The 14204-nt window shown below is 42.5% G+C and overlaps 1 long non-coding RNA gene across 1 annotated transcript; it reads left to right on the top strand.

Annotated features, from left to right (window-relative positions):
• Window positions 1-9453: 9453 nt before the first annotated feature.
• On the top strand, window positions 9454-14004 carry LOC137850339 (uncharacterized). The gene is made up of 4 exons (XR_011092492.1): window positions 9454-9547; window positions 11053-11166; window positions 12285-12351; window positions 13417-14004. It is a non-coding gene; the product is annotated as an uncharacterized lncRNA (long non-coding RNA).
• Window positions 14005-14204: the final 200 nt, after the last annotated feature.

Below are 14204 nucleotides of genomic sequence, written 5' to 3'. Positions count from 1 at the left end.
GCAGCACAGTGATTTCTGTTCTCAAGTTTTTCTCTTCCCTGGTCTTGGAGAAGGTTTCCTACTGGGCAGCTTGTGGAAGTGTGCACAGCTGGGAGGGTGGTGAGGATGAGGAAGGCAGCAGTGTTGGGGCACAGGACCAGGGTGAGCTTATACTGAGCCCACATCTGCATTAGATGGATTTTCTTAACAGACAATAAAACACACCCCTGTTAAATGAGATGTTTTCTGTTTCAGATTTGAAGCTAGAAGATAGCAGAACGGGTGGCATCCAGCCCTAGATCCCTAGGGCTCTTTTACAGGTCCCTACTTCCTTTTCGTGGTGTTCTGAGCTCTCTGCGGACTGTTGAGGAATCAAGCCACATAAATAGAGTTTTGACAGCAAATACAGTAAAGGTTGTTTGTAGCAAAAGCCTGATTCTTCTCTGGTACTGCTTGGACTCAGGGAAAAGAATTGTCCTTGCTTCTCCCACATCCTTGCCTTATCCATTTAGATTCAGAAAAGAAGCATTGTGCAGGTGGGAGGCTGAAACGTAAGGGAATTAAAAGCCAGGTCCATAGAGGTACTTAAGAATTTAAGTCTTTGTTCGTCACTTATACTTTGTTTGCAAACAATTTATTTTAAGAATATAAGAATGTTTTTAAGAACCCCAAAAGGCTGGAACCAGCCATGGACGTGACCCCAAAATCTCACCTTCCAGGCAAGAATCCTTGCTTAGGGCAGTTCCTCAAAGTCTCTGCTTTTATTATGATGTTGATATCCTTTTCTTCTGTTTCTGACTTCCACTAGGCCTGTCCAGGGGATGACGATCAGGCACCCCCAGGGAAGAGCCAGGGAGATAAGGTTGGATTTTGGCTGTGAGCAGACATCCTCACCCAGAGCCGGCTTCAACCATATGCCCATTTGATTTTCATTAACTGGTTCCACTGGAGGCCAGGACTCTGTCAAGGTTTTTTCCAGCTGTCCAGTGTGGACATCTGACCATCTCCTAAATCCTGCCTGGAAGCCAAGGAGCAGTACAGGAACAGCTTCTGACATCCATGCTAGCCATACTTTTCAGTGTTTTCAGCTGCATTGTGAAGTATCCTACTTTCATGGCACATTCTTGTTGCTTTTGTATCAGCTGTGGGACATAAATATTATTTATCTCCCAGGTTTTCTTTTGGATTGAACCAAAGAGTTCCCTTTGAGGTGAACCCTGGGTGTATTCAAGGGGTTGCTTGAAGGATTTCCCTTTGTAGGCAGTATGACCCATGCTAAATTTGCCTCCTTCTGTCCTACCCAATCCTCCAATACTACCTGAGTAAGCCTCAAAACCTCAAGTACCCCTAGGACACTCTGCCAGGATCCCAATGGAGGGATGCAGTACAGAAGTGCCACTCCATTGGGATGCATTTGCAGGCATTTTGCCCTAAAAATTAACTCTGATCTTAGGGCCAGAGAGATGACATGTGAATCCAGGAGGAGCCCATGGCCAAGCACCAATGCATGTGGACACAGCTGGTGGCCCTGGAGGAGGCCAGCCATGAGTTGAATGGCCATGACTTGGCCTGGAGGCTGGACATCTTCCCTTGCAGCAAAAAACATGAGAATGGTAAATACAAGAAGAATTCACCAACATTGGGTCGGTCTACTGACCACCTTTCATTATAGTTGTGGTGGCATCACCATCCCTGGGGGTGTTCAAGGAAAGGTTTTTTGTGGTGCTTAGGGACATGGTTTAATGGGTGACATTGGTGGTAGGGGGATGATTGGACCAGTTGATCTTGGAGGGCTTTTCCAACCTTAATGATTCTATGATTCTATATAAATGTAAAAGTTCTTTCAATAAAATAATAGGTTTAATTACTCTGAAAATTTTTTAATATGCCTCTTTACACAGGCGGGAAAAATGTTTTTATTTTCTCAGCACAAACAATTTCTGTTTTCACGTTCACTTCTATAATTTCATGTTGTAAAAACAAGAGAAGGTTTTACCCTGACAAATCAGCTTAATGCTTGTCTCACAGTTCTTTAATTTGCCTCCTTACAAACAAAATAATATTGCCCTGTCCTGTCAAGTGGAAGTGCCTGCTGAAAAGCACTGGGTTTAAAGTAGTGTTTGGGTAAACAAATCATGCTCATAGTCTAGTATTAATTAATTTTGTTACTGTCTATGAAATATTCTGTTTCTCCAGGATTCACAAGAGGCAGTTCAATACATTAGCATGAACATTAGCATAGAGTGCAAAGCAAGAGCTATGGCAAAGGGGGATGTTGGAGGAGATGCTGACATGACAGGGCCAGGGCAAACATCTTCTGTTTAAAAAGCAAGAAGTTAGAAATGTCAGGGATGGAAGATCATGTAACATGGTCTTCTTAAACTGCCAGGTGTAATGTCACTGCCACATAATTGGGATGTGCTGATTCCTAGCATTTGAAAGGTTTATTTGGGCGTGTTGCATCTCCCTTCATCATTGGGATGCAGGCTTCACTGATATTGCTCTTGACTCCCATTTGGCTTTACAAGAAGCATACCTACAAAATTAGGTTGTTGGGATGCAGCTCCAGATTAGCACACTTAAATCTAGGCACCACCAATGCAGGCATCTCCATGTGGGTCAGGAGAGGAATTCAAGTACCCAAATGGAGATGTTCAGTGCCCCGTGATTTGTCTTAGTGTGTCCCATTTGGTCTCCAACTACCACATTAGAAGGATTGGGTCTCAGACACGTCTTTTGATGCATCTGGTAGAAGATTTTCTGCTTTAGGTAACCAAAGCCTATACCACCAGGTGTCCAAGCTCAATGTCAATAGAGATCCAGCAGCCAGATTATCAGTAGGGTTTAGAGAACAAGACAGCTGAGTAAATGCTGGTACCCAAGGTAGGGGTGAGTTGAATTGCTTTGTAGACTTGACTGACTGCTCTGACCAGATATCCACCAAGCTCAGGCATGCAGGCCATATGAAGACACCTGAATTTGATCCTTCAGATTAATCTCACCTCATACATACTTCAATAATGCCCTTGAGAGCTTCTAGGGTACCCAAGAAAGCAGCCCACAAGGTTCTACCAGGGATTGTGATTCTGTTCCAGAAAAATGTCAGTACATAATTGTGGTAATTTATTATGAGCACTGTGGAAAATCAGGAAACTGAAGTCTGTGGGGCCTTTGGTATGACTCTTATGTTCTTATAAGATAACTTGTGCCCAGCCCAGCAGTAGGATGGAACTGGTGAGCTAGATACGTGGAGACATATCCCAGTCTCATTGCTATGACAGCACAGGGAAGAGAGGTAGAGGAGGAACTTTCAGTCATGCCAAGCCTTAAAATGGACTTGATTTTCAGCACAAATATTAAAAAAAATATATAATAATAATAATAGAAAAAAAAAATCCACTATAAATGCATTCCTGGTACAGTTGGGACCCCACCTCCTGGCAGAATAGGCTCCAAAGACATTTGTCCAGCAGTTTCAGCACACTCTGCTACAGCAAAAAAGACAGAAAATTCAACAACGATGGAAGATATACAAAGTAATTCAAAGGTGTTTGTTCAGCAGAGGCATAATTTTCAAAGGAGGCAGAGCAAATTCAGATCCAGTGGGAAAAGGCACAACATTTCCTTTGGACCGCTTGGAAAATCCTCACTCAGTGTGCTGAGAAAGAGGGCCCTTGTGAGGGCAAACCATGCATTTACAGAACAATTTCCAAAAAGGATTAGCATCAGCACTTGCACGTTTGAGGCACAGAAAGGTGACTTTGCCACGTCACTGGTCACAGCCCAATGATCCATCATTAGACCATTCTGCCTCTCCATTTTTCATCTCACCAGGTAGTTTTAATGCTAATCTTCTTAAATGCCTTTTTATAGCTGGTAGCTGGAGGCTAGTTGAGTTTTAAAACCTTTACAGTTGTACAGTCGTTTACAGGGCTGCTTTAAGACATGACATATATTATGTATGAAGCTTTAGAACAACCAGCCGTATCAGGGCTGATGAAGAACATGAAAGCAATACAGCAATGCTCCTTCCTATAGCACTTTGTTACAGGTGACAAGAGATAGGAGATCCAAACCTAAGTAAAAATGGCAGCAGGAAATTATTTTCCTAAGAGACTCCTAAAGAATTTAATGGCAAATAAGGTTTTTAAAGTTATTAAGAAAGAAAGGGCTCCTTTAATTAAAAAGAAACCAGATTCTGTAAAATGCTTAAGGACATCTGCCTGAATAAGGACATATTTAGACATCTACATTTGAAATATTAACTCCCTCTCTAACTTACGGGGAAATCACTGTAGGTACTGGGCTTGGAAAATCATATCACTATAGGGTAACTAGCAAATAGTATACCTATGCTTGAGGCTTCCTAGCTCTCATTTTTGAGTATGATGAGAAGATGAGAAGAGTCCTAAATTCAACCAAGAGATAAGAAGTCATGGTCCCATGGGAGCAGAGATTTCTCATAGGGCCGTGACTCATATGACAAAATTATACCCATATGTACAAGTTTTCTGTACTGGATCTACACTGTTTTCAGTCTCTTTAAATTAAGCCCTCAATGAGCATCCATGGGGACTTCTTCTCCCAGAAGACAAACTGGAATCTGCAAAACTACCTTAAATTCACGGTGGTTGTAATCCTTCCCAGTCCATAAAGAAGTTTGAACCATTCTCCCTCCTACCCCAAAACAAAGCCAGCAACTCCTGTCTCCTCCCCGGGACATTTTCCAAGGCTGATTGGAAACAGAAAGTCTTTGTTCTCCTGGAGTTTAAACAGCTTTGGTTATAGGCCAAAGAGGAGCACAGAAGTTGAGTTTCACTCTCAGTGGTTTCAGACTTCTTTCTGGAGAGCTCAAGAGCCAGCTCCTGTGAGTAAAACAGTTTCACAACACTAAAAGCTTCTCATTGACACCCACAGAGCACCTGAGATGTCTTTTCCAAGAAGTATATTTGTGTTCTCACTCCTTACCATGGTGGTCTACCTCCAGGTAAAGCAAACCTGTCCAAACACATTATAAGAAGTTCATGAGAAAGACGCATGGTCTATTGAAAGCCTGGAGGGAAAGCATTCTCTCCTAGGAGTATTATCACATTAGTGGCACATAGTGGTTATCAAGAGCTAATGTCCCCTTTAAGTGGTATCAAGAGCTGGAGCAATTGAAAGATAATAAGAAGAAAATGAGTAATGAATCAATTTTATTGGGTGCCATTAAACAGACCTCACTGGAAGAATATGTGTTGATACTGCCCAATAAAAGGGATGGATGGGAACAGACAGCATCAGGGGCTAGCACTCCCACACTTTCTGTAGAAATAAATTATTTTTTGAATGAATTTTGCTTTAGCCGTAGGCATCAGCTGGAAAAAAAAAATATTTTATTGTGCCATTCAGTATAAGTGGAGCAAGTGGACAACTTACTCTTTGTTTACAGAGAGAAAATAAGAACTTGTTGGAGATAAAAACCCACTTTGCACACAGAAAAGCTGACATTTGTGCCACTCAGACATCCCTGTGGGTTTCTGCTTTGCTGTCACATCTCTTCCCTTTTTTCATGCCCTACATCCCTCAGCCACCATTCTCCGTTACACCTCTTCGGTTTGGAAGAGGTTCTCAACACATTCGTGTCAATGCAGCAGCACACATATCTAGGAGCCATGTGGCTGCTATATATATGTTCCCTGCTGAAAACAGAGTAAAATGAGCTTGTGTGGACATTTCTTCCTACTACAGCAAGACCAGTTCCTGTAAACTAGCTTGGTTATCTTCTCTCCACACTGAATTGTGGAGATATATGCAGAGCATGCTGTCTTCAGAGACAATGCTCTCTGATGCAAAGACTCCTAATTAATTAGGGCCATTTCACACACAAGTTCATATTCCAAATTCACCACAGCAGCCATCCTCTCAGATACAAGTGACTGATATAAGCTGTCTTGACGGCGATTATAGATAAACAGGCACCTCCCATGCCTTGATCCCAAGGACTTTCAGATATTTCTCTTACAGCAGGAATTTCATGCCAGAGCTGTGTATGTCATTGCCTAGAAGAACAGTCTAGACAACAATCTTAAGTGATCTTCCCAACTTCTCCTGGCTGATTCTCAGTAAGAGTCCCCCAGTGTCTCTGCATTGCCTTTATGGTGAGTTTTTGTATTGGGATGGACCCAGCTCCACCGTACCCTTGTTGTAATCCCTTGTGGTGCATCTGTGAGTCCAAGATTGCCAAACAGGGTGAGTGGCAAGAAGAAAATCCAAAACTATTTCAGTTCCATCATGATGAATGAGTTCCTTTTTTTTTTTTACTGTTTCTTATGTTTCAATATTTTTATCCCTGTTTAATTCTTCATCGAGAGATAATTTATGTCTAATTTCCAGAATTTGAGTCAGCTCTGGATTTCTCTAATATCAGTTCTTCCCTTTGTTAACTTGCAAACATCTGTGATTGCAAACAGATGTCTTCTGGCCTTTGGAAATCCCTGGGCATTCAGGGCTCTGCGTTTCAGTTGTAACATCCAGTAGTGAAGAGGCCAAAGGACGAGAACATATGTTCCACGTCGGCTTTAAACTAACGGGTCTCCTGCGACATCAGCAGCCTCTTATTAGGACAAGGGTGAAAAGACCTACTTAATTATGTAGAAACACCATTTGGGGTGAATCTGAAAACAAAACAGAACACCAACCAACCAACCAACCAAAAAAATAAATTTTAATTCAAGAATAAAACCTTATTGAATGTTATGCAATAACTGAACAATTCTCCCCCCAGCCAGAAAGTTTTGGGACCCCACCTTGAGCTAAGCCAAAAGCTAAGATCTGTGGGAACAGATGGCCAAAGTCACTTTGCTTGGGCAGAGTTCTCCTTGAAAAAAGCTAGGTTTCCAGCCTGTAGAGCTGCTATTCTGGTGAGATGAATAAAAATAAGTAGGTCAGTTAAAGCTCCATTTTCAACAACATAACTGCATGTGTCAAAGGGCGATGGCTGTAAAACATCACCCTTCGCTGTGTAACATTGTCAGAAAAACTTTTGAAGTATAGGCTTGGCCTAAGACATGTATATATTGACTGGGGATCTGTAAAGCACTTGGACAAACATGAATTTTCTATCACTTTTTGTTGTGGTTAAAAGAACTATGCTGTGTTATGAAAAGCATAGTTAGGATTTTCCTCCTCGGGACTTTATGGAAAAGATTGCCTTGCAAATACTACTTGAAAAACCTACAGAAAAAACAGCAGGCATATTTCCATGGGTGTGTATGTGCATGGTTACTTAATCATGTTTCTGAATGACCCCTTCAGACAATGAATGCAGATTTACCTACAGACACCCTTCAGCTTCTAAGACCCATGTGTCGGATCAGTCCCTAAACAGAAATAATCTTTGCTTGGCTACCCCAGGGAGCAAACACCAGAAAATTAAAGCCTATTTATCACCAATTGACAGAGTCCAATTTGCAGAGCTGTTTGCTGGGAAGCTGTGAGTGTGGGTACAGAATTGCTTACCCTTTGCATGGTTGTCTTCAAGCAAAGTGGTCTAGGTAGGACATTAGGAAAGCAACACTACATCTTCCTTGTTCAAAGAACAAATGAATAAATAAATAAAAAAGAAACTCCCCTTAGGACCACCTTCTCACATTGCAAAATAAACATTTCAGTTCCTTTAGGGAAAGGCTTTTCTTTGAGATTTTTTTCCCCCTTCTTTAACAAAGAAGGGAAAGGTGCCGTTTGCCTCAAGGTTATACCCATCCCTTCTGGCTTTGGACAATACAGCTATTCCTGGAAGCCACGTACAGCTCCAGGTACTGTACGACCAAGGCTCCCTCCTAAGTGTAGAGGAGGTCACCACCCTTATTCTGAAAGCCTTGCCATTTCCCACATTGAGAGAGATTGTGGCCATCTAATATTAGGCACCTCATTGTAGCAGGGAATGAAAAGCTGCTGGAGGAAGAGGAAGCAGATGAGATGCACAGATATACAAGCTGAAGCAACAATATGAGCAGAAGTTACAAAACAGTTAAAGTCCTGTTTTTCAGAGGCTTATACCTGGCAAAATGCATCTGGGGAGTCTGCAAGGCAATCAGGCAGCTGCTGGAAGAGAACAGATAGGGATTCCTAACCCTCCCCCCCCCAAAAAAAAAAGAGCAGGGCAAAGGCTGTGGTCCTTCTCAAATAGACGTAGCTGTTCAGGAGTGAGTTGTCCAAATCCAGTGATGGGAACTGTTGGAGAGCAGTTCATCTCACTATTCCAGACAGTGGTATTAAAAGGAGATGAATCTCCTTTAGGAAATTTTGCTTCCCTCTGTGGGCTCTGGAGGGAGCTCGGACAGCTGAGACTGATGGACTAACTTCGGGCAGCTATAGCTGAGTGAGATGAATCTCACCCCCCTGGTACTGGGGCTTGGGTGGGAGATGAAAAAAACAGACCAAAGACACTGAAACCTCCTTAGGAGCAACATGTGGATGTGCTGAACTTATGGCAATCATCCTTTTTTTTGTTATAACTGCCACCACCTTAGGTCTCACTTTTTTTATTACATTGTTTTCAGCTTTGCTTTGTCACCAAATTTTTCAGCAGAATCAACACTTTTTTATCATGATATATGCTCAGGGATAATACTCTTTCTGAGGAGATATTGCTCTTTCTTTATCTATTTCTATGTTTCACATTGTCCTGGTTTCAGTTAGCACAGAATTAATTTTCTTCCTAGTAGCTGGTGGAATGCTGTGTTTTGGCTTGGGATGAGAAGAGTGCTGATAACACCCCGATGCTTTAATTGTTGCAGAGCAGTGCTTATACTAAGCCAAGGACATCTCAGCCTTTTGCTCTGTCCTGCCAGCGGGCAGGCTGGGGGTGCAGTAAGAGCTGGGAGGGGACAGACCCAGGACAGGTGACCCAAACTAGCCAAAGGGGTATTCCATACCATCTGACGTCATGCTAAACAATATATAGGGGTGGCTAGCCGGGGGGAGGGGGCCGGACTGCTCGGGGTTAGGCTGGGCATCGGTCAGCGAGTGGTGAGCAATTGCATTGTGCATCACTTGTTTGTACATACTATTATTACTTTCCTATTATCACCATTGTATTATTATTGTTATTATTTTATTATTATTTTGTTATTATTATTTTCCTGTCTTATTAAACTGTCTTTATCTCAACTCACGGGCTTCACTTTCCATTTCTCTCCCCCGTCCCAGAGAGGGAGGGGGGAGGGTGAGCGAACGGCTGCGTGGTGTTTAGCTGCCGGCCGGGTTAAACCACGACACACATTTAACTTTATCTATATAGATGCTATCTACCTCCCTCCAGGGATGCTCTTTTGTTGTTTCAACTCCCTTAATGAGAATCAGGGGTTGATTTGATTCCATCAGTCAAATGCAGCTACCTGAGGATGATGCCTCTAATTTAAGGTAGAGATCCAGGCTCCCTCTGTAGTCAGTGGAGAGAGATGGATGCTTACAGAGGGCAATTCAGCTCAGATCTGAACCCAGTTAGATGGTCTGCTTGGTGGGCGTGCTCCTTTTTCCTGTTGCAACTCTCAGCTGGTTGTCCACACTCCTACCTTTTATACAGGTAAGGTTAGCTGAAATTCATCTTACCCATAATATTTGTGCATTGTTAGTCCAAATACTGGTGCCCCGTTTCCTGAATATTAACTTTTGTCTTGGAGCAGTGTCCAGCTTACATCTTTGTTCCATTTTTCAATTCACTTCACACTAATAGAGCATCTTTGGCCAAAGAAAGGACACAGCTTGGGCTGATGCTTGCTTTCATACCACCTGTAGTCCTTAAGGCTGGTTGCTGAAAGCTCTGTGGTTTGTGGACTGTAGGATTTCCCTGCAGCATTTCCACCTCCCTTGCTTCCTCACCTCCTCGGTAGCATTAGTTTTTTTTGTCTTAGGCTACTGCTACACTGCTTTCCAGCTCAAACCATTGAACTCCCTGGCTATTTTCTGTAGCCTAGCAAATTATGATCATTTTTTCTAACTTTAAATTCAGATATTTTCACAAGCTCCTTCTGAGAATGCCTGGATTTTTTTATTATTATTATTATTTTCTGTGTGTGTGTGTGTGTGTGCCCATTCTCCTTTACGGCTGGCCTCAAGTGAGGGATTGCACAAGCCCTCTGAAACTATACCTTTACATCAGAAAACACCATTTCTTCACGCTTTTCCCAAACCTTCTCCCTAGTTTGGTATTCACTGATGCATGCGACATCTTTCCTAAATGTCATTCCTTGCAGGAATGCAAAACCCTGCAGCACAGTTTGATATTCAGCCCCAGCATCTGAAAGAGCCACTTCCATTTAAAGTCTTGAGAAGCAACGTCAAATGCAAAGCCTCGTGTGAGCACTATGGTGCCTGTAACAGAGCTTCAGGTCTGGAGTGGGCACTGCATTTACAAGCAACCAGCTCAATAAATAAATAAATGACTAATAAATTAAAGTGAAAAAAAATAAATCAGAGAAATACAGGAGTTTGTAGGCTCTACCACAAAGATGCTTGCCCTGGGGTAAATAACAATTTCTGCTTCTATTTCTGCTCACCATGTGGTGTGTTTCCAGCATGATCTCAGTCAAGGTTCCAAGTTTGTGTATGGGGGTGTCATTAATAAAAAGTAGTCAGTGCTGTGACTCGGCTCTGCTCCCTAGAGAAAATCCCTCAATCTTTTAAGCAATTATCCTGACTGCAACCCCCAGGGTTTTGCCAATCTATCCCCCTAACACTTCAATTTCTCACTGGTCTCCCTGCCAGGTGGTGCTGGCTCTGGGACCAGCCTCACCTCCATCAGCAATGCACATGATACAAAGGGTCTTCCCAAGGGCAGGGGGTGAGGAATTGCCACCCAAAAGAGGCCTCTCAGTGACCAGAGGAAGCCCAAGTGGGTAGCACAGATTACACAAGGATTATCTTGGACTAGATTCCACTTCTGGATGGCCAAAGATAGGCCACCATTACTTTCCAGCTTGTTCCTGTGGCACAATGCTCAGAAGTAAAAATGGCTCTAGCTTTAATCAAGACACTGCTTTTTTGTTTGTTTGTTTGTTTTTATTATTATTATTATTTCACTTTATACAGATGACAAACCACGGGCACAGAATAGCACGGCAGTACAGTGCAGAAATATCCAGGATGCTCTCTAGGTACATCTCAGTACCAGCAGCAGTGACAAGCTAAGCAGGGGGTCAACAGGTAGGTTTTCCCTCACCCGTGTTGTATATCCATATATAATAAAAGAAATCAAAGCTTTAAAATCTAATCTGCCACAAACTCTGGGAAGTATTCCAGGCAGTTATAGAAAACAAAAGCAGGGCTGTAGGATGGGATGAATTTGTACAAATATCTCTAGTGGCTGCCGTCCTGTCTCTACCCCTTTTTCTCTTGCTAAAGATAGAAATGCAACAAAAAACACTGCTCTGGAACACAGCTTCTCTGGGCAGCTGCCATGCATTTCTCAAAGCCTTACATCCGCACACACTGCAGGCATTGGGAATCAAAGAAGGAATTAGAGCCTGGCTTGTGAGCTGTGCTTACCCAGCTGAGCACTGGGGTTCCCTTTAAACAGCTTAGAGCAGAGTTTGTGTATCTTTATGCTTTAGTAGTTCTGCATGAAGAGCAGGCGTATGTTGGCTGTTGTGGCATGGGTCCACTGTTTGGGTACTAAAATGTGAGAGCACATCTCCGAAAAATTGACTCATTCAGCTGAGACTGCTTTGTAGCAGAGCTCGCATGAGGATGTGCTTTACAGATCCAATCTATAGCCAGCTGGAGCCAGTACAAACATTCCTCTGAATTTAGAAAACATGGGTCTAACCTAAACAACATCATCACTGTGTCTATTGCTTAGTAAAATCACTGGGTCTCATAATGGATGAAGAATACTAACGGTAGAGTGTGTGTTTTAGAGCCAGATTATGGTTACCTCCAGATTATTGCTACTACCAGATTTCAGGTAACCTGTCACAGGAGAAATGGGAAATTCCCTCCTTGGTATTTTCCTTTTGTTTCTTGCTTAAACAGAGGAAGTCAGTAGGCAGGGATTAAAACCAAATACCCAGTTAAGACATCAGCACGTGGTCCTCCAGGAGATCTGTCTCAGGCTAACCCCTTCTTCTGCCTTCTGCCACATTTGCTTCCTACAGTGCAAAACAAATGTTTGTTGGTTGGGTGGTGGACTGGGCTGGGACACACACAGAGAGTTAAGGTCCTGAGAAATTTAACACAAGCCTCATTGCTTTTGTTCCTCCCACCCATTTCATTTCCAATATGATCATTATGAACTCTCCTTGTGCTTCTCTTACGTCTACCAGGAACATGTCTGTCTCCATAAGTGAGTTTTATCCTGAAGAAGGATGGATGTTTCTCATTAGACACCAGGTAGGAAAGTAACAAACAGCACTTTGAAGACAGTACATGTTTGGTTTGGTTTGGTGTTTGTCTTTGTTTGTTTTTGTTTTTTGATAGTATAATTATTATTATCATTATAATTCTTCTTATTACTGTTATTGTTATTATTTTATTTATTTATTTTTAGCAATCCCTTGGAAGAAACACTGCAAAATAGCACAGAGGTAGATTTTAATGAGCCAGTCAGGCTTCTTCCTGAATTATAAGAAAGCTTATTTGCTGCAGTATCCATTGTATCATTTTCATGACCACCCTGCTTCCTGCACACTCAGCTGCTCTTCTGGAAGGAAACAGTCACACCAATCCAAAGAGCAAAATTTAGCCAAAGGATTGAGTCCTCTTCAGAAAGCTTTTCTGTACCTGTGCACTTGCACCACGCTTCAAAATGCTCCTCACCACTACTTCTGCAGCTGAGATTGCACCGTAGAAGTGAAACAGCAGGTTATTAACTTAAAGTTTTATAGAATTTGCCGCTTTAGAACTATCCCATGAGAGTTAGCTGAGGTCTCTTCTCAAGATGACAGTCTGCAGCTTGAACTGAAATAATATCACTGCTGCAGCTGTAAAAAATGCATTAAAGGAAGTCAAAACTGTCTTAGCGATAACATTTATAAAACATCAAGGGTGGCTTGTGAAGGAACCTGTGGTTTTCAAGTGCTAATTGAAGAAAGGCTTGGGAGCAGTGAATATTCACCAGGTCTTGGCAAATTAGCATTTTATTTCAAGGCTCTTGATGAGCGATACAACCCAGGGGAAAATAATCAAGGTCTTCTCTGGTTCATGCTACATGAATTTTGTGAATATTTAGCACTTCGTCAGTTGGGTAGGTCCCCATTTCCTAAGTGATCTTTTCTCATAAATTGTTACCCAGAAAGTCAGATCCCAGCAAAAGATCTGAAAGGCCTCATCCATACCCACTTCTGTGGCCCTCTTTCCCCCAGGGAGATCTCAGACCTGTCAGAGAGACAGAAGAGCTGCAAAGAATAAAAACATATCTGATTTTTTTTTCTTTTTTTTTTTTTTTTGTCTGAGCAGGAGTCTGATCCTCCCAAGTGAAGGGTGTGAGACACATGGACAGGCGAGCAATGTGATGCTTTCCTCCAGCAGCTTACAGCACCTCCTAACCATCCTTGCTCCTGGAAAAGGCTTCCTGATGCAAACCTAAATCCACTCTGTCGCAATTCAGACCCAGGGCACCCTGCCCAGGCCATAAATTCTAGTCTCCTCTCAAGCTTGAAGGAACTTGGATCCAGCCATCCCATTCTTACACAAGATGGATCTAAGCCATCAGTCCGCACGTGGTGTGCTCCCAAAGCTCAGCCCCGTGCCAGGTGGCACAAAGAGCAGACTGAAATTGTACTGCAACTTTTCTTTAACTGTTTGGGAAGGAAGTTTCATCTTCAAGGAAAAAACGTATCAGAAAAGCAGATTTTGAGCCTTCTGATTGCTTCTATTCTTATCTCAACAACCACAAACCTGGGAATCATCTAACCTCTATAAACACCGTGTTTGAGGTGCAGACATCTGATATGCTTATGAGGGTGCTTGTACTCCAGTTAGGCAATCCTTGCTTGGTTGTCTCCTCTCCCTTGTTAGGATATAGGTATAAGTATTGCTATAGGAAACCTCCATTTCAGTGGCAAAGTCAATCCGAGATATCCAAGCCTCTTGCCCCAGCTCTGCAGTTCACCACCCTCATCAGTTGTGCCAGATTAAGCTTTTTAGGAGTTTCCCTATACACAGCAAAGTGATCTGAGTTAAAGGTGCACCACATCATCTTGGCAATTACTTGCAGGGCTCCCAATATAATGTGCAAATACTGT

The sequence above is a fragment of the Anas acuta genome, chromosome 1 (assembly GCF_963932015.1).
Source record: "Anas acuta chromosome 1, bAnaAcu1.1, whole genome shotgun sequence".
NCBI lineage: Eukaryota > Metazoa > Chordata > Aves > Anseriformes > Anatidae > Anas > Anas acuta.
This window is presented reverse-complemented; position numbering and strand designations above follow the sequence as displayed.